Here is a 19,356-nt window from a genome sequence, read left to right as displayed (position 1 = left end):
AAGAGCGGAGGAAGGGAGGTAAACCTGGAGAGTAGTTTGCTCATCAAGGTCAAAAGGGTGAAGGGTGAGAAAGTGTGTGTGTGTGTGTGTGATTGCACTGGATATTAAAGTGCCCTTTTGCACGTGAGTGTAAAATGTGTCGTTCGCACTCTCAGCATAGAGCATTTAAGCCTGTGAGTCAATGCAAAACTAAATTTGTAAATGTGAATCAGATACAGTGCCCATATATAACACGTTTGAATTCAAAGCAATATTGTTAAAAAAAAAAAAAAAAAAAAAAAAAAAAAAGAGAACACCTTCTATATAATGGATGTCTTTATTCCGTCTCTTACATTACATATCACCTGATGTGACAATGAATCGACATCTGGCTCTGAAAAATTAAGCAGATGTTGAAAAGCCTTAAAGCTGCATTCTATCAAATGACCATCAAAAGACAACTCTACTGGTTGTAAAAAAAAAAAAAAAAAAAAGTCAGATTGTATTAACGTCTATGTGAAAATGACAGCACTTTTCACTTGATTTACTGGCTCAGTCAACATTCTCCTAATGAGTTTATGGCCTCAGTCTCAACTTTAGCGTCTTCGTCAGAACAACAGTGTTTATTTTTTGAATGATGGTCCCACTTAGAGGAAAATAGACCATAAAACAGGATATGCATTAGAGCGTATTTATCATGTAATTGACTGTACTACACGTGGCGACCTGCATGACAACCCGGATACAGCACAGAGCAGGTCAGATCCAGCTCCTCACTCCTCCTCAGCTCTACCTTTGACTCCAAATATGGTTTCTTCTAGTTTCCAAAAAAAAAACCAAAAAACAAAAACAAGGTGGCTTCAGTCACAAACCGCCATGTGTGACGTCACCATGGGCTGTTAGAAAGTCACAACAGGAGTTGTAATAACACTGTCGTCTAGTGGTCTGACTTCACGTGTCACTGTTTACTGCTTACATATTACACAGCACCAACAAGTATGTTACATTTGTTTACTTGTTCGTTAATAAGCTCAGGTAGACTGGCGGGTGAAGTGAGCCTTGTAAAAGAGGCCACTGTGTCAACAAACGACAATTACCAGATTATGGTAAAGGATAAAATGTAGTTCACTGGTGAGGAGTCTTCAAGTCAGTGAGCTCAACCGGTGATGTCATTCATGCAACTATAGGTGTCTAAAATCAAGTAAACATTAAGAAGCAAAACCACAGAGTGTGTGACTGTCAGGAGTTGCAGTGTGCTCCCAGTGAAGTATCTATAAAAGATCCTGGTTTTCATGGATTTGTTAGCCAATCGCAAACAGTATCTGCTGTAACCAAAGTTCAAGGCTATACTAGGGCTCAGGCAGTGTTCCTCCATTGTTCTTGTGTGCCCTATTAATGTGCTGTGACTTTTTGTATGGGTGTACACGTTAATAGATGCAGGTTTCTAGGTAGTTTTGGCTTCAGAGTGACTTAAAACTGACAGGATTGAACAGTAAGCAATAAGCATTCATTCATTCATCTACGACCACTTATCCATATCGCAGGGCCAACACACAGAGGCAGACAGAGACCAACAACCACTCACATTCAGACCTACGGACAATTCAGAGTCACCAGTTAAACCCAAACATGATGTCTTTGGATGGAGGCACAGGGAGAACATGCAAACTCCACACAGAAAGCCCCCAGGCCGGGAAATAAACCCACAACCTTCTTATTGTGGGGCAACCACCATGCCGCTGTGCTGCCCTATTGTAAACAAAAGCCTTTCAATTACCCGACTTGATGAGTGAGATGCAGTAACAGTACACCCAACCTATCATGGTTTTCCCACAGTATTTCTTTATATAAGTCAACATCTGTATTAAACAACTGGGAAGACTTTGTGACTTACCTTAGGGGACGGATATTGGTGCAGCACATCAAGGGGGGTAATAATTAACACAGCACACCATGTTAGCGCAGTCTGCAAAGCTGTCATGCAACCAAAGCTTCATCTGAGGATTGCACAGGCACATATATATTCGATGATTGTTTTTTAAAATAAAGATTGAGACCTTGAGTCCTGCAGGGGAACCCTTAACAGAGGGATGGAATCGAGATAGTGTGTGTGCGTTTGTGGGGTACGTGAGGGAAAGACAGACACTTGTAGAGGAACGAGGGTAAAGGCAGGATGAAGAGGAACAGGTGATTGAGACAAAAGCAGATGAGGGGAGAGTTGAGGGTGCCCTGGCTGATAAACAGGAACATGGCTCATCATTATAGGGAGCACCAGGGGAGCACTATAGCCCATCTGCCAGCTAATACATACTAACGCTCTCACTGCACTGTACAGTCACCATCAAAGCCACAGGACACGGGCGTGGCGTGTGCACTCCAGAGCACAGTTATTGAAACACAGGAGTAAATCAAAGCAGGATTTCAAAGATGGACCAGGGCTACAGTGTGAAACATAATTTGAAATGCTGATGTGCCAGTGAACAGTAAATCCCTGTAAATACACGGCTGAATTGAAAGTCAAGGCGTTGCCTGTGGGTGTCCTGCTGCTTGCATCATTTTGTCAAATCAGGAGCTAAATGACCTGGTGATATAAATTTAAACTGCTTTCACATCTGCTTCAGTTGGGTGAACATCATACTAGATGGGACACCCTCTTGGTACAGTGTGCTGCTATCTATCAAATCCCTTTTTTCTTCCTCTTTTTTTTTTTCCTGCCAGAAAGTGTGCATTTTTTTAGCACCGCAGATTACATTTTGGCTCTGCTACAGTTGCCCTATTTTCCCCTGTCTTTTGCTCATTTACCAAAAATGTGAGTGTAAAGGACGGTCCATCGCATGAATCTGTTTCCTGTGTCAGGATGATTTCAAACAGGTTTAAGTCCCATAGCGGTTAGATTTGACACCCATTCAGGCATGCTATTGCCTTTGATTTTGTATTTTTTCTTTTTTCTTCACTTGTGTGTGTGTGTTAGCGGGGTGTCAGTGGTGTAAACAGCGAATGTCTCCAGTGTCTGGAGGTATTACACTGAAGCGCAGCCGTGCATACAGGCCTAGGAGGCCTTTCTGAATCAGTGGACAGCACCGGAGCGACCTTTTCAACACACATTAAAACAGGGTCACCTCACTGGGATGCAGGTTTGTGGGAGAGCGACATGGAGAGGGGAGCAAGAGGCGTAGGGAGACGCAGATGGGAGATAGGGGGTTGCATGTGAGTGCCCTCCTCACTATACCTTGTGAGAATGTGCCCTTTCATCATCACTGTATTCCCGTGTGCATCTGTCCAAATGTATCTACATTCCCAGCCTCTGGAGAAAAACACATATACAATACATGGTCACGATTGGGTGACAATCGTTGGGTTGATTTGTTTGGAAAGGTTTCAAAGTTAGTCTGCATGAGGGGTAATCAGAGCAGAATACTCATGTTGTACATGCAGGATGGGCTGTGTTTCGATCAGAGTAGTTCTGTATCTTTCTGTGTTATCGTTTTTGATATCAACTTGTGTGTCCAATCTAAACGGAGGCTCCGCGTTCCCTTCTAGGCCTAAATAAAAGGCATGCATGGCTGCACTTCTCCTACCTCAGCAACAATCTGTACGAGAACATCTCCACACATCAAACTACTGTGTGACTGTGTGTGTGTGTGTGTGTGTGTGTGTGTGTGTGTGTGTGTGTGTGTGTGCGTGTGCGTGCGCGTGCGCGTGCGTGTGTGTGCGTGTGTGTGGGCATGCATACGCTTGGTAGAGTGTGTGTCCATGTGTGTCTCAGTGCATCAGACCGGTGAAGAGAAGAATAACCCAATTATAGCGACAGTCTGCCTCACAGACATACAGGATGTACACGAGTAGAAAGAGAGGCGTGGGTGTGGGTGTGTGTGTATGTGTGTGCAGGAGACAAACAAAGACGAGCACAGTAAGGGAGAGTGAGTTTTGATGAAAAGAACACAGTAGGAAAGGGGAGGGGACTGAGGAGAAATGGTGAGGCTCGGATGAACGAGTGCAGAGTGAACAGGTTGTGCACTGAACAAAGGTGAGATGATAAAAATACAACCCATCTCTGCAAAATTGCAATATGTGGAGAGAACTCAAATATTGAAATGTGAAGATTCAAACGAGGAATCCTGAGGGTGTTGCTGCACCGCACACGCCTCAGTTAATGTACAAAGTACCTTTCCCTTGCAATTTTTTTTTGGGTATGAAAAGGGGGAGGAATAGGATGGAGTTCGGCCCTGAACCTGATAATTTGGAGGATGCTGTTGCATAGCAACAGACAGCAGCCGACTACCTAAAAAGCAAAAAGCAAAAAAAAAAAGAGGCTATTTGGCTTGTTAAATATTCTCTGCCTGCCAGGACACCACTCAAAGCCAAATGTGTTTCCATAGATTCCAGATTTAGAAATACACATAAGGCAAAACTGTACACAAACCAAAACTTCATCCAAAATGTGACTTTATTGACATTTTTATCTTCAGACAATAAAACATGGACATGAATACAGAACATCATGTATTTATAAGATGTCCAGTTGCTCAAGATATAATATTCAGTATGACAAAAAGATGAGTTTGTCAGCATCAAATCGCACATTTCATTGTCCACATGGAGCACACATATTGCATTCACATATTATCTAATAAGCCCATACACAATGGGGAATTAGCATTTGAAATGGCATTGGTGTGTTTGTGAGCTTCTAACACGCGCTAGGGATCAAAGTCAAGGCATTTTGTCATATTACAGATAAACACAAAGCAATTTCCCCTTGAATTTATTAACATTTCAGATGTGGCTCCTCAATCCGCGGATAGTCGCGGATGTAGGCGTGTGTGTGTCCTGCAGCTTGGGAGATTTCAATAAAGCAATAAGCTTCAGAAGTTGTTTGTTGTTTATAAAGTCAGCTGTAGATTAAAAAAATAAAAATAAAAAATAAAACAAGATTATAGGAGATTCTTCCCAAAGGACAAACAAAATTTGCTTTTTAGCATGTCCGGTATACAATGCCCATATATTACCTGCTATTGAATAATACATCAAAAACATATTTTTTGCACAATCGAGTTTGCATTGAATCCACACAGGCACTGAAAATCAAAGCTTTGTGCTTTCACAACAGCTTTTTTTTTTTTTGCTGCCTCTCCACTATCTCAAGCCGTGGTTATTAAGGTTTCTTTGCACTTGAATGGGATGGCGTTGCTCGGGGACATATTGTAAGTGACTGCTGTTGATCTTGCCACCAGTGTTTCTCACAGAGCTGTGAATAATAGATAGGAAAGCTGACCAGAGATAATATGTCTCTCATTGAGGACGTAGCTCCTAGCACAAGCAGCGTCTGAGAGAATTCTAACAAGGAGGTGCCCCCCACCCCCCCACCCCCCCCCCCTTACTCTTTCTTATTTTTGCAAAATCGCAGAATGTTCCTTTTTCTGTTGGCTCTCATGCATTTATTAATAACAGAGTAACTTTCAAAACATCCCTGGATAAGATGGATAACACATTCCTTTTATCATATTCTCTCAAACACACACACACACACACAGATGTAGTGTATCGTACTGACAGTGATGATCTGTGAAATGGGATGGGAGGGCTGGAGTGGGGTTTTGTAGCCTCTCAACACATAAATTTGGGTCACAGAATAGATTATCACCCCACACATGTCACTTTGACACTGATAGATACATGCAGTCCCACACCCCTCATAAATTACATATGCTCCATGAAAATGAATGCTCTGTTTAAATTGGTAAATGATCATCCTGTAGACTGACGTATACTGTGTTTCTCTTTCCGTCATATGAACATTTACTATGTATTAATATATTTTGCATAGTTTAAGTAGTAGAGTAGAGTACTGTTTTTTTTTTTTTTTTGGGGGGGGGGGGGGGGTGTTCATACACTTGTATGTATACAGTTCAAAATTCCCAGCTCATTCCCTGGTCTACCTGGGCCTGGACTGCAGAGGCCATATCAAAAGGATCCTATAGAAAAATAAAGACAGAAAGCTCTGTCGCTCAGTGGAAGCACTCCACTGTGAAGAATTCACAGTGTTTGAAGTCAATGACAGCTTTTAGGGATTTGGTTGAGACTCGAGCCTTCTCTTTTCCCACTCTCACACATAAAGATGTGTCCGTGTGTGTGTGTGTGTGTGTCTGTGCGTGTGGATGTGTCTGAAGGTGAAAAAGACATGAAGTACAGTTTCAGCTACTCTATGAAGCCAATGATGCTGGTGCCTCTGAAGATTTGAAACTACTTCTCTGATTAATGTCAGTGATTCGGCACAAATCCACGTGTCTAACTCAGACATTTGCATCTGTCATTTCATTTAAAAATGACCCTTATGACTATTCTGCTTCTGTGGAGTTGATGCTGAGTATGACAAAGACACACAAGCAGTAGGCTGCATCAAGTGCTGATCAAGCTCAAGAGAGATCACTGTCTCTCTGTTAGGAGTTGGAAAAGAAACACCCCTGACTTCTTCCCTTTCACAGGTGGGACTTTGTAAGTGGCCTTGCTTTGCTGCTCTGTTAGCTTATTGTTACAGTAGGTGTTACAAAAAAAGTGACCAATTCTGTAATTTCTCCAAACAGTTTGAACAGACAAGGACAAAACCAATTTGGATTCTTTCAGTCGATGAAAGCAAACTCAGGCAAACTAGTCCAGTAATGAGCCAGTCAGGTCCAGGTCCTATATCTCGAAATCGAATTCCAAAATCCTGTTTTGCTCTGTGAATTTCATCTTGACAACATTTTCTTTCTCTGTTTACTTGCCATTTTCCTGAATGTAGCTTTAGCTTACTCGCTCTGTAAGAAAGTTTCAAAAGTTTCAAACAAAAGCTACACAATGACAGATAAAACACTGACCTGGTTGTTATTTCAAACTTATGGATTCACGTTAATCATTACCTGCATAGCATGTTAATGAATAAGCTTCACCAGAGATCCTCAAACAGATAGCCGTAGCCCACCAGGTATCGGGAGTCTGCCGTCAGTGCAGCAGCAGCTTTGCTTAAAGAATATAATTATGGACATTTCAAAATATTAATAATATTAATAGAGACAAAGTAATTTTAACAACCTTGAAATGATATAACTGTTATCTTCTGTTAATGCTTAATATTGTTAACATTATTTATTATTGTAGTACGGTCTAAAGTGAGCCAAGAATCAATCACCACATCAGCTTGGAAATCTTTGGAAGTCAGTCTGTGCTATCAGAACCCCCAAACAGTGCTCTTGTCCAGTCCAAGAACTATTTCCAAGGAATTAAATTCTGCCCCTGGTTGCACTGTTTGAAAAAGGTTTCTGAATTTCCCAAAATGGGAATGGGCTTCCAGAGACTGCGAGGACTGAATTTGTTCTGTTTCTGCTGGAAAAATTGCCCAGGAACTGCTTTGCTGCCACAAAGCAATATAGCAGATTTCCCATGAAAGCAAATCTACTGACGTTTGTTACTTGATCTACTAAAATATACTTAACATGCCGTGAAACGGGCCACAGGCAGGTTGCCATTCCTCTTAGTGACGCCCTTGTTTGTTTAATAGTAACATAATTCATACGCCAATAAGGATGTTCAGCTGCTCCAATGGTTTTTATCTCATTGGCTTTCTGAAAGAGCTGTTTTCCAGGACCATACGTTTTACATGAACAACTGGCATCCCCTTTCTGGTTCATGTGCCTTGGCTGTGAGGCTCAGCAGAGGCAGCTTTGTTTGTCTTATGTGGAGGTGACAGACAGGAGGCCTACCCCTCTCGCCCCCACAGATATCACCTCCTCTCCGTTTGGTTGCACATCAAGGGGATTAGCGTCTTATTTTTCAGGTAAAACAAGCAACATCAATAGAGACCTGTAAAACATTTGCCTGGTGTTCTGCATAAACCACAGGCTGCAGAGCTGTTTATGCAGCCTTTTGTGAGGTAAACACTTCAACATCAATCGATCGGCAGGGGAACAGGCGAAGCCTTTATACATTCACCTTCCCGTCTTACTAAACCAGGGGTTGAAGCATCATCTTGATTCTGGGGAGAAAAGATGGAGGAAAGGTGAAAGAAAGAAGAATGGATGGAAAGAGAAGATGACGGCTTCTCCCGCTAGGTTTAGTTCCAGCTAGTGGGCGGAAGAAAAAGGAAAAACTCCTGTTGACAGGCTCTTTCTTTCTTTTCCCAGCATCTCTCTTTCCTTTGCTTTCCTTATATTTCCTTCTCTTTATAGTTATTCCACTCCTCATTCTTTCCTGTAATTTTACTCTCTCCTTGTTTCCCTTTTGTTCCTCCCACGATCCTTCCTTTCTTCTTCTTTGCTTTCTGTAAATAAGACAATACAACACAACAAAGGTCAATAAACATCTGAGCTGTCTGTTAGCATCTTACCATCGTGACCATTAAAACTGCAGATCCTCAAAAAGCCTTATCAGTGCACCCCCCTCACACACACACACACACACACACACACCCACCCCCCACCATGCAGACACAAACACACAGACTGTTATCTCTGCTATCTGGTGTTTAGCCAACTCAGAGCTAATCCAGTGTGAACCCACTCCCTGGCTTGTGCTCAGCAGTTTGCAAACAGATTTAGAGAACAGGCGTGCATACACACACACACACACGGGGAGTCAGAGAGTTTGGCCCTGGAGCAGGGAACATCATGCTCCAGTAATGTGATGCTGAGGCAAAACCGTGGTACAGTAGTGTGGCATTAACATGAATGTTCATCTCAGCGCAATGAGGAGGGAACATGAGGATATTTAGTGCTGTCTGAATGTGATATCTGTTTGATTAGTCCTGCGGCGACCACACTGTCCACACAACACACACACACCACCTCTGACTGCCACAACATGTCTGTCCCAAACAGTCAATCGGTCCTTTATCCAGTCTTTTGTTATAATTTAATGTTATTTCAAGCCAGGGGAATTTTCAGGGAGCGAGGGGGATAATTTCTTATTGTATCTTAGAAGCAGACTCTTTGACCAGATCTGTGACTACAACAATCATTCATTAAAGCACATTAGTGCTATTGTCAATCTCAATGTTCCCCATCTACACTGCAGCGCAGAGACCAGCATTACCTGGTTTTTAAAGGTACTAGTGAGACGATGGTTCATCAGACATCAAGGGCCTCCATAGTACTTTCATCTTTCTTTTGAACATGGTTGTTTGGATAATGTCTTCCCCCCCTTTTTTTTTTGGCTATTGATTCAACCAGTGCAGCATTTACTAAAATAAGCCTCCTCACTAAATCATTGTGTTTGCCTGTTTGTGTCAATTTCCGACTCATTGCTGCTAAAAGCAAAAGGTGTTTATGGCTAGCTGACCTGGTAACAAGTAAAGAAAATCAAATGATCTCATCGCAGTATGAGAGTATTTCTTTCTTTCTTTCTTTCTTTCTTTTTTTTTTTTTTTTTTTACACATATGGTTTGTAAAAAGAAACTTTTGGCTTGCTGAGCCAGTGGTTCCAAAGCTCTCAGCTGGGATCCGTGCCCCCAGAGTTACATCTGAGGGGTCACAACATGACTAAAAAGATAACAAATGTGAAAGAATAGACGAACAATAAACATTGAAAAATATTTGTGTCATAAGACGTCTAAAAATCATTTAAATGAAACCCTTTGACAAGACAAAATAAATCACACCTTGGCTGAACTGTGCACAATTTACTCCAAAACAGATGAACACATGGTTCTGTTTATACTGCTCTCAGCGTCTACACACTCTCCGCAAGTCTCCACAAAGTTTGTACGCACTTCATCTATACAGACCCTTGCTGTCACAGGCCAATGAAGGAATTTATGTTGTACATAGCTTTTGGTTTAATTTGGATTTAAAGCCATTAACTGGCTCCTACTTCAGTACAAAGAGTCACAAAAACAAACAAACAAACAAAAAAAGGTATAGCCCTGTATTGGTTTATTACCAATAAGATCTCTGGTTTGGTAATCAGCTCTGCCTCATGTCCATGAATGTGAAATAATCTTTGCTGTCCGATGATGGATTTAGAGCTGGATTCTAGAGTAAAGTAAATCTTAATCTAAAGTAAAGTCTGGTGGAGACGGATGCCCCTGGGCTCCATTTTACCTGTGTTTGACCGTGCTTTTATGCATACACAGTTTTTTTTTTTTTTCCTTCATTGAGCGACTGCTGTGATTTCCAGGCACACAGGTGGAGAGTTACCTCAGAGCTAATTGGTCACTTTCCAACAAGTCTGCATAAACACGCCATTTTACTCTTTGAAGCAAAAAAAAAAAAATAGAACTATATTGCCACAGCTTCGAAATCCCCTATCTTTTTTTTCTCCTCTTATCTGACTTAGTTGGCTCATTTCCTCAGTGAACCTGTTTCCACTTGTTGTAAAAACAATCTTGCTTATTTCAGCTATTTTGTACAAACATGGCCCAATATGCCGTGCTGAAAAGAAAATGAGCTCTCTTTCATTAAAGCACACACTCAGTTGTTTACTGCCTTTTTTTTTTCTGAGAAGGAAATAGGTTTTCGAAGACTCAACCTGAACTTACATGACTCATAAGGATGGATGTTTTTGCTATGTGAGCAGCACTGTTGATGTGACTTTCAGTTCACTTGCACGCTCTCTGCGATCTGCAGCTTCCACTGCTCCACTCCACACGTTGTCTCTCATCCCTCCCTCTCTGGTTTTCTCAGGAGACCTGGTTAGATAAGACTGCCTGGGCTATAAAAGCAACATGGAGCCTGGGGAGAGGAGTCTGACATGCAGAAGCATTCAGCAAGTGCAAAGTATGGAGGCAGAAAAAGCCCCAGAATGTGCTGTTCTGAAGCGATGAACACATACACACACACATTCAAATGTATATGTGGGTGACAAACACAGACAGCCCATTTTCTTTCTCTTGTCTGATCCTTCCTCTCCCTGTCTCCTCTTCCTCCTCCTCCTCCTCTCCTCTTGAAAGTTTCTATTCGTGGAATCCCTCCAGGCCTCTGCGTCGTTGTGCTGTTGTTATCATGGTCTGGTCAGTCTGGGCCAATATGAACTGCTGGGCTTCTACACAAACACAAACTCACACATGTAGATTGCAATCAAAAAACCGTCTATTCCACCTGTTTTGTGTGTGTGTGTGTGTGTACGTGAGTGTGTGCATGTCCGCCGTCTACTATTACTGTACATATGGATCTACACCGTTGACTCAGTGTTGTGTAACAAACAGATCTCACTCCCCACTGCTCTGTTCGTGTTGGCAATTGTTTGATTTCACAATTTCACATACAACCCTGCTGTGGTCAAATTAATGAGCAGAAATTCACCCTTCCCTCAGCACTTTAGTGGAGGGCTATCCAAAAAAAAAAAAAAAAAAGAAAAGAAAAGTGAGAAATCTTCTTTTCATCAAGCTGTTTGGTACTTTTCTAAAATGTCATGTTTCATAACACTGGTGGTTTAACTTTGCCAGGAGGAAGATTTAACTCTTTTCCATGTTTTAAGAAAATGGTGCTATTACTATTACAAGAAGAAAAGCCCAGCATGGATAAATATGCTGGGACATTGAGGGATTATTATTAAAGTGTTGGGGGGAGGTCACTTTGACATTTACTTCAAATGAAGAGGAAATCTTCAGACATGAAAAATTTGGCTAACACTGAAGTTTCAAAAACATCCAAAAGTGACTCCAGTAAGTCCAGACATCAATGTTAAAATTTAAAGCAACAATTCAACTGCTTACTGTCTTGAACAGGTGGGTCAAGCCCTTCCTGCTTCCAAGCCTGCTTCCTTGTTGGCCTAATTTGTTAGACCGTGTGTTGCATTATACCTTATACACGACAGTGCAACCACATAAGTAGCGGCCACTAACCAAGCACTCTGTACCATGATGCGCTGGGCTAATGCAAATATATTTGATGAAAAATTGTTTTTTAACTGAGCTTTCTGACACAAGAGTGACAAATAAATCCAAAAAAATGAGCTGGGTGCTCATCTAAACTTACTTCCTAATCGCAAAATCTAAATCAGGACTTAAGTCCTGCACACCATAGCTACTTGTGCCAGGTTTAGAGGTGAACCAGGGGAAAGAGTAAAGATGGTTAATGGATCCACATGCTTGCGCATCAGAGTACAACAAGTCAGAGTAGTTAAATGTTTGTTTGTCAGTTTGTAACTGGTTGGGACAAACAAAGTGGAAGTGACCGTGCAATACAAACTCTTGCTCTCCGTACTGACCTGAATATGGTGACCAGTGAAGGAGAACAGTGTATCAACATGGTCAATATAAGAGGAAACATCGAGATGTCTGAACCCCGGTCAGACACACTCAGCAAGTAGCAGACATATTTGAATGATTAGTGTTGTTAGTGTATTCTATTTGTTTATACTGTTTGTCAGCCTGCAACTGCTAGCGGCTGATGGAGTGTTAGTGATTGTGCAAGTGCAAACTCAAACTCCACAAATAGAAAAATGAAACTTGTGGCCCAGTAAAAACCCCAGTTCCACGGCCCAAGTCTGGCTCTAATGTTTCCACATGCAGCTAGATTCTGGCCGTTAGCCTGCAGTATTACTGACAGCTTGAAAATTTTCTGTGTGCGTTCCAGAATTGGTCAAGATGTGGAAGTAGCTTCTGATCATCATGCTGTTTTGTGGGCCAGACTCAGGCCATGGAGCCAGAGAGTACACTTAGCCAGAAGAAATGCAGGCAAATGGCCCAAGCAGAGGCCAGCTGTATCTTGCTATCTGGGTCTCTGTGCTGACAAGGTTTCAGGTTTATTTCACGTTCCCATCTTCCCCTGAAGTTGGCAGTTTTGCTACATGTGAATCCACGTCTTTGGTTTGCTCCAGTTCCCAGGTGAAAATGTGCAGCTGTGGTGTTGACTGCTCATGATGTGTGTTGTGTAATATAAAAATACCAAACAATTGATGTTCATTGGTGTCGGGGAGGGGGGGTCTTTAACAGATGTCAGCACTTGAGTCGGTGAGTGCAGTGTTATCATGACCAAAAGAGCAAATGGCCAAATCTGGAGATAAACTGTAGCTGTGTTTTGAATTTGTACGTACTTGCTTGACACTGTATTAGAAGGCAGATTTATAGATATGGCACATCCCCACACACACACACACACACACACAAAGACAGACACAGGAGTGGAATGAGCCCAGAGCAATGAACAACAGGCTGCCTCTGTGTTCCCCTGCCATGGCAGTAAAGCCACTACTCGGCCAGCTCAAGATGTGACCAACAGTCAGACACTAATCAATGCAATACACCCTGGGCATTGCTATGGAATGACCCGTGTGTGTGGCAGTGTGACACACACATACATGACACACACGCACAAACACAAACACACACACACCTCCTCAGACAGCCAGCCGATTACGCATCATAACGCAGCGGATTTGCCCCATGGGTTGACACTTGCTGTCCAGTTCAATCACATTATCCTTCCCAGCCGGCCCAGTGGTGTGTGTTTGTCTGTGCTCAAGTGTTTACAAGCTCCGGCTTCATCTAGATATTGCTGCAGCGCTTTCAGCAACTTAATTTGTCACTCCTTGTAAAGTGTTCAGCAAAGAGAAAAGCTGAGGACAAGAGAATGGAAGAAAAAGTGTGTCATGGATTTAAACTGGGTAATGCAGATTTTTTTTTTTTTTCTTTTCCTTTTTTCTTCTTTGAGGAAAAGTTCATGCTGGGGAATACTTGGAAAACTTGGCGAGGGCTTTGATGTTGCATTCTTGGCCTTAACAATATCTATACCCAAATTGTACACAAGCTATTTGTGCAATTCTGGTGATATACTGTGGCAAACAAAACCCGAAAAACTCTCCATGAAACCTCTATAACCTCCAGACACTCTTCCTCTGCTGACTCTCCCCCCTTGAAAACCAAGTGGCCCCATCCCCACAGATTCCTCCTGACCTGTGGAGCACAGAAACACTAAACGCTCTGTGAAAAAAACACAGCTCGCTCGCCTGTAAACTCCCCATTAAAAAGATCTGTGGGTCAAACCGCACTCCTCCACCACTGTCAGATGGCTGTTGTTTGGGATGGCAGAGGCACAGCATGAAAGGGTCTGGGGGTTTTAAGGCAGCTACTAGTTTGGATGTCATACAAGAAGCATATTAAGACAAAAGACTGCGGGAGAAGAGGAAAAAAAAACAAAAAACAGGCAAAACTTAAAAGCCGATGTGAAACACACCCTGTAGTTATGATAAAATTGTGAGATTTACTGTTGGAGAACCATGCGCACAGGCAGGGATGTATACAGATGTAATATATACGCCAGATGGAACCAGACAGACACACACACACACACTTTGAGTCTGCTCTGTGCTATTTTGGGAAATGGGGAAGAAAACGGTCTGACTTGGCAAGTGTACATACTGCATACACAAGTGTAAGCAGTGAGTCCCTGTGCATGCGGGGAAGTATAGGGTCTGGCATATGTTTGGTGTGGTGACCCACTTTTCCCTGCATCTGGACCTGATAACTCCTCCTCTGCAGCGGTAAATGTGAAAGCCAGCTAGACAGTGACATCTCTATCTGCCTCTATCTGGACCGACTTTGAAAGTTGGCTGCAGCGGTCCAGACCTTCAACCATAATCAGGCAGCGGGGAGTGTGCCATGTAAAATGAGGAACATACTTCAGTATAGAAACATACACATAAATTACAGCACGGGCTGACTCTGGTTTTTAAAGCCGCTCTTGTTTTGGTGATTTAAGTGGATGTTTACGTTTCATATGGAATGAATCGAGAGCTCTTTCAATCAATTTCACTATTGTTTGGTTTGCAGTGGATCAGGTTGTTTTGTCCAAGCAAATAAAACAAGTCAATTTTAAATCAAATTTCTCTTAAATGTGCACTCTCTCATTTTGTCATAGCCCCCAATTGCACCGCCCCATCTCTGAATGTTCAGGGTTTGAAAAACACTGACAGAAACATTTTTGGGGTACTCTTCTGTGCTGCAACTGCTTGTACTACGTCTGTGTACAGACGACATAGCTCTGTATCAGAAATGAGCTCCATCTATACTATCACGCTTGATAATCCACGCATGGACGGAACATTCACCTACATTGAGCACAAACCAGTCAGTGGCTACTTGAAGCTTTCCCACTCTGCAGCTGACAAGTCACACCAACACTACAAATAAGAAACATTACAGGTAGTTGTAACACTAAAAAGCTAAATTTCCATTTCTCGAGGCAGCATTTCCAAACTTTTGGGGGTCAAAACTCATAGTTGTGCGGACATAGTTGCACAGAGCAAAGTAAATTTTATCCATATCACAAAGTGATTAGTGGAATAGCGATTAGCAGACTGTGCAGTTGGCTGTGGCTGCTTCCATTTATTGCAAAATGAAGACAGTGTAAGTGGGAAATTCTCTCAGAATTTGACAGAGCAACTTGCCACTTGTTGTGGCGCCACGCGACCATAAGCGTTCAAATGATCTTACTCCACAGATAATGTTTACTTAGCTGTGATGTAAATGTTCAGACTCAGACTATCCTGAAGTCGTTTTTCAGATGTTGTGTGTGGAATGAAGTGATATGTTTGATTCGCTGGTGTTACTGGAGATTCAGTAGAGCTGGCGTACAGTATATGAAGTTAAATGATGCAACAAAACAGATGTGTCAACTTCCCCATTCCCATGATTCCCTCAAACGCCAGCTCTGTCCAAGCAGCTCAGTAGTTCTCAACAATGTAAAAACGAGCACGGTTTTGCATAAAGCTTTGCCTCAGCAAAGGGAAAATTCAAATTTTGCTCTAGAAAATCTCTCTTAAAAATATAAATATGACAGAGGATTAACAAAATCAGTGCAACTTTCTAGGTCGCCATATTTTAGTTTTCTGGTGTCTTATTTAAAGCTTTGATTTTCATACGGTGGGGTTTTACACCTCTTGAGTGATTCTCGCTGGAGCTTTAGTAACGACAGGTCCTTGAGCTAATCAAAAGGGATTTCTGTAAACAGTTTAAGAATTTAGCCCAGCAACATTGGATACTGGATCATGGAAGCCATGCTGGAAACAACCAAATTTACAGACCTGACGGCTCATTTTTGGATTCAGTCTTTGAATTCTGGCTTCGTGAACTCTGTTCATGGCAATGTGCCAATATTAATATTATAACCACATCTGTTTTAGAACTAAAAAGAGACATGATAAAATCTCACTTTTTACAATATGATCCCTTTAAAGGAAAGGTTAGACATTTGAGGAATTGTTTTTAAATCTTTGTCTTGAAGTTGTCACTTGCCACTCACGTGTGTTCACTACAGCCAGGAGATGATTATTTTATCTTAGCATGAGGATTGGAGGGAGAATGAAACAGATAGGCTGGATCTCTTTCAAAGTTCAAGAATATGTCAAATGTTGCTTCTCATTTAGTAGCTTGTCATTTAGCACAGCAGGATTATATAAAACTCAACAGCGCAACACAGTTGGTGCATTAGCGTTCACCATTTTGTAATTTCCTGGTTCTCTCTGTAACTTCAAAGGTCATCTGTTTGTCAATGGCAAAAAAAAAAAAATATGCATAGGAGCTCCAAGGACTCCCTTCCCACAGAAATAATCCATTTCAGCTTTAAGATTTCACTCAAAACGTTAAAATGCTCACTTTTATCGCCAAGAGTTGAAGGAAAAGATCGATACTCACACGCCTATGCGCTTTAGTGTGGAGCTAAAGCCAGGACACGATTAGCTTAGCTCACCATACAGACTGGAAGCTTTGGGGGAAAATAGCTCTGTATTTATCTGTCAACACCCCTCTAGCTCGCCGTTATATCTCATTCATTTACTTTGTACGTGAACATAAATGACAGGTTATGATTTTAAGAGCAGTTTTGTGCTGTGGCTGTTCGCAAAGTCTCTACAACCTGGCAACCTCACCTTCTATTTTGCTGTAAAACCGCAACCAACTGTTTTGACATTTCTGCTTCTGTTTCTTTGCGCATGACTTCCACGTAAAATGGCATTTAAAGGCGTTTTTGTTTTTTTTTTTTTTTGCGGCTTGCTCTGAAACTTTGTAGGAGGTGAAGTTTGATTGCCGCTGATCTCCTCAATCCCAGCAGACCAGTTTTTGTATTATGTGCCTCGGATGTAACACAGAGGTTAGTCCTTCACAGATGAACTGTGAGGACTGACAGCTCCGATAAATCAGACGAGCTCTTGAAAAAGAAGAAAGAAAAAAAAAAAAAAAACACAACTAACCCTGTAAATGGCTGGACCATCTTCAATTTTAAAATCCTTTTGTGAGTCACTGACCTTACCATGATACACTGAGCCAGCTGGATTTTACTGTATTTTCTAATATACTTGCCTTTTTTTTTTCCCAAGTCCCTGGGGCTGTAGATGTTCACCTCAGGATAAAGGCATTGTTAGTGTGACTGAGGAATGTTGCTTCAGAGCCTGACTTTCACTGCTACACGTGGTCCCTGGGGAGCCACCGTAACGTTAGCCTGATCTATCTGCCTTGCTATTGGTATTGATCCGTGTTTAGTGTCAATGCCAGCACTGGGAGTAATGATCACACACAGCTGGCCAGACACACATCGCAGGAGGACTGCATGGACGGACACAATCAGTCTAAGCCCTGAAGTTGATTCATGAAGAACAGAGCAGACACACACATTACACACACCTGCCTCAAGACGCAGAGTACAAAATGTTCTGCTGCTGCTGCCACACTGCAGAGCCACTGCTGCTCTGCTTCAGCAAAAAACAAAAAAACACAGCATTCGCAATAAACACTTGGGCTGATACAGCCACAACAACTCAGCAAGTTATGCCAACCTACCCTCCCTTAAAACACACACACACACACACACACACACACACCTGCTCCTCCTCTCCTCCTCCTCTCTCTCTCACTCTCTGTAGCCGAAAGCCAGAGCACACAGATAAGCAGGCAGCCAGAGACGGACTAATCCTCCCACAGTGAGAGACGTTTCGGGTGGTGTGTGATGAAAATCAAGCTGAACTGACAGAGAACGAGAGAGGGAGAGGATGAGCGAGGAAGAGGCATGCGACATGGGGAGGGATGAGGGGAGTGTGAGGCGAGGATAGAGATTAGAAAAAAACCATGAGGACAAAAAGGGATTTTTTTTAAGCATTATTAGTATGAAGGAGGTTTGAGACTCAGTTAGGAATTAGATGCAGCTATTTTTTTTTTCTTTTAAATTCCCCCCCACCCCCCGGCATCACGCCACTATCTTGCACTTTTTTTATATATAAATTTTGCTCTTTTCCTTGCCTGTCCACCCATTTGCCTGCTTACTAGTCATTCTCGCCCATCCTCTCTCCTCTCTGCACCCTCCACCCCCACCCAACATCCCTCACTCTCTCTCCGGCCGTCTCACTCTCTCTCTCCCAGTGTGAGTGAGGCTGATGTAGGTCAATTCGTCTGGAGCCTGTCTGGAGCTACGTAGAGCCTCAGAGCTCCATGCCTGGTCCTTGCCGACCCCCTGCAGCGGTCGCCTACCGTGCCCAAGCTGAGGACGGCACTCCCTGGGCTACATGAGGACAGGACCGAGCCCGCCTGACCTGCTCTGCCTCGCAGGGGGATGCGCGTGCAATAGAGGAGGAGGGAGGGGCAGAGGAAGAGGGTGGGTTGGGGAGGGGTGAGCAGAGGGGAGGGGGATTGCGGGGTGATATGAGGTGCCTGTATACAATGGAAGGCTTAGTCAGCGTATGATGTTTGCATGTAGGTCTAGTACATGGATGCGTATGCAGGGAGAGAAGGCATAAGGTAAAACAAGAGGGAGATGGAGGGAGATAGGCGGTGCAGTCGTCTGGCACTCCTCTGGTGATGTGCGGCACCACAAAGCGGTTTTCTGGGGAAAATTTTCATGCAATGTTGCCTCCGCGTTCGCCCCTTCCTTCCACACACGCACAATTCATACTGTCTGCCTTCTCCTGCACTCTCTGCCCAACTTCTTCATGATGCTTTATGTCTCTTCCCCAGACTTGATTCTTCTGTTTGCAGCTGTCATCGGTGCCTCTGCAAAAGCCTCAGCGACCCGGCAAACTCCAAACTCAGATGCGACTTCTGCCTCCTTCAAAAATTTAAAGACAAAAAAAGAACGACAACAACAACAACAAACAAACAAACTCTTTCTTCTTTTCCAGTACATCCATTCCTCTGCAGCTTGATATGGATCCAGGTCTTGGACATGTCCATTCCTGAAAATGCCAAAATATTGACAGTGTCCGTCGTCCGCCTGTCCTATGGTGAATACCGTTTTGATGGAAACAATGACTTTTGCAAAACAGCCAAAAGCTCCGATGATGACTTTTCTATCTCTTGATTCTGCTCTCCTTTCATTCTGCGCTCCTTACCATTCCTCTGGCTTTTAGACAATGCCCCCAAAAAAACGATCGTTGCATCAGAGTGTAGTAGAGTGCAGCTGTGAGAGTGGCTGTGTGTGT

This window comes from Echeneis naucrates, chromosome 11, assembly GCF_900963305.1.
Source record: "Echeneis naucrates chromosome 11, fEcheNa1.1, whole genome shotgun sequence".
Lineage (NCBI taxonomy): Eukaryota > Metazoa > Chordata > Actinopteri > Carangiformes > Echeneidae > Echeneis > Echeneis naucrates.
The sequence above is the reverse complement of the archived record's forward strand: the minus strand, read 5'-3'. Positions refer to the sequence as shown.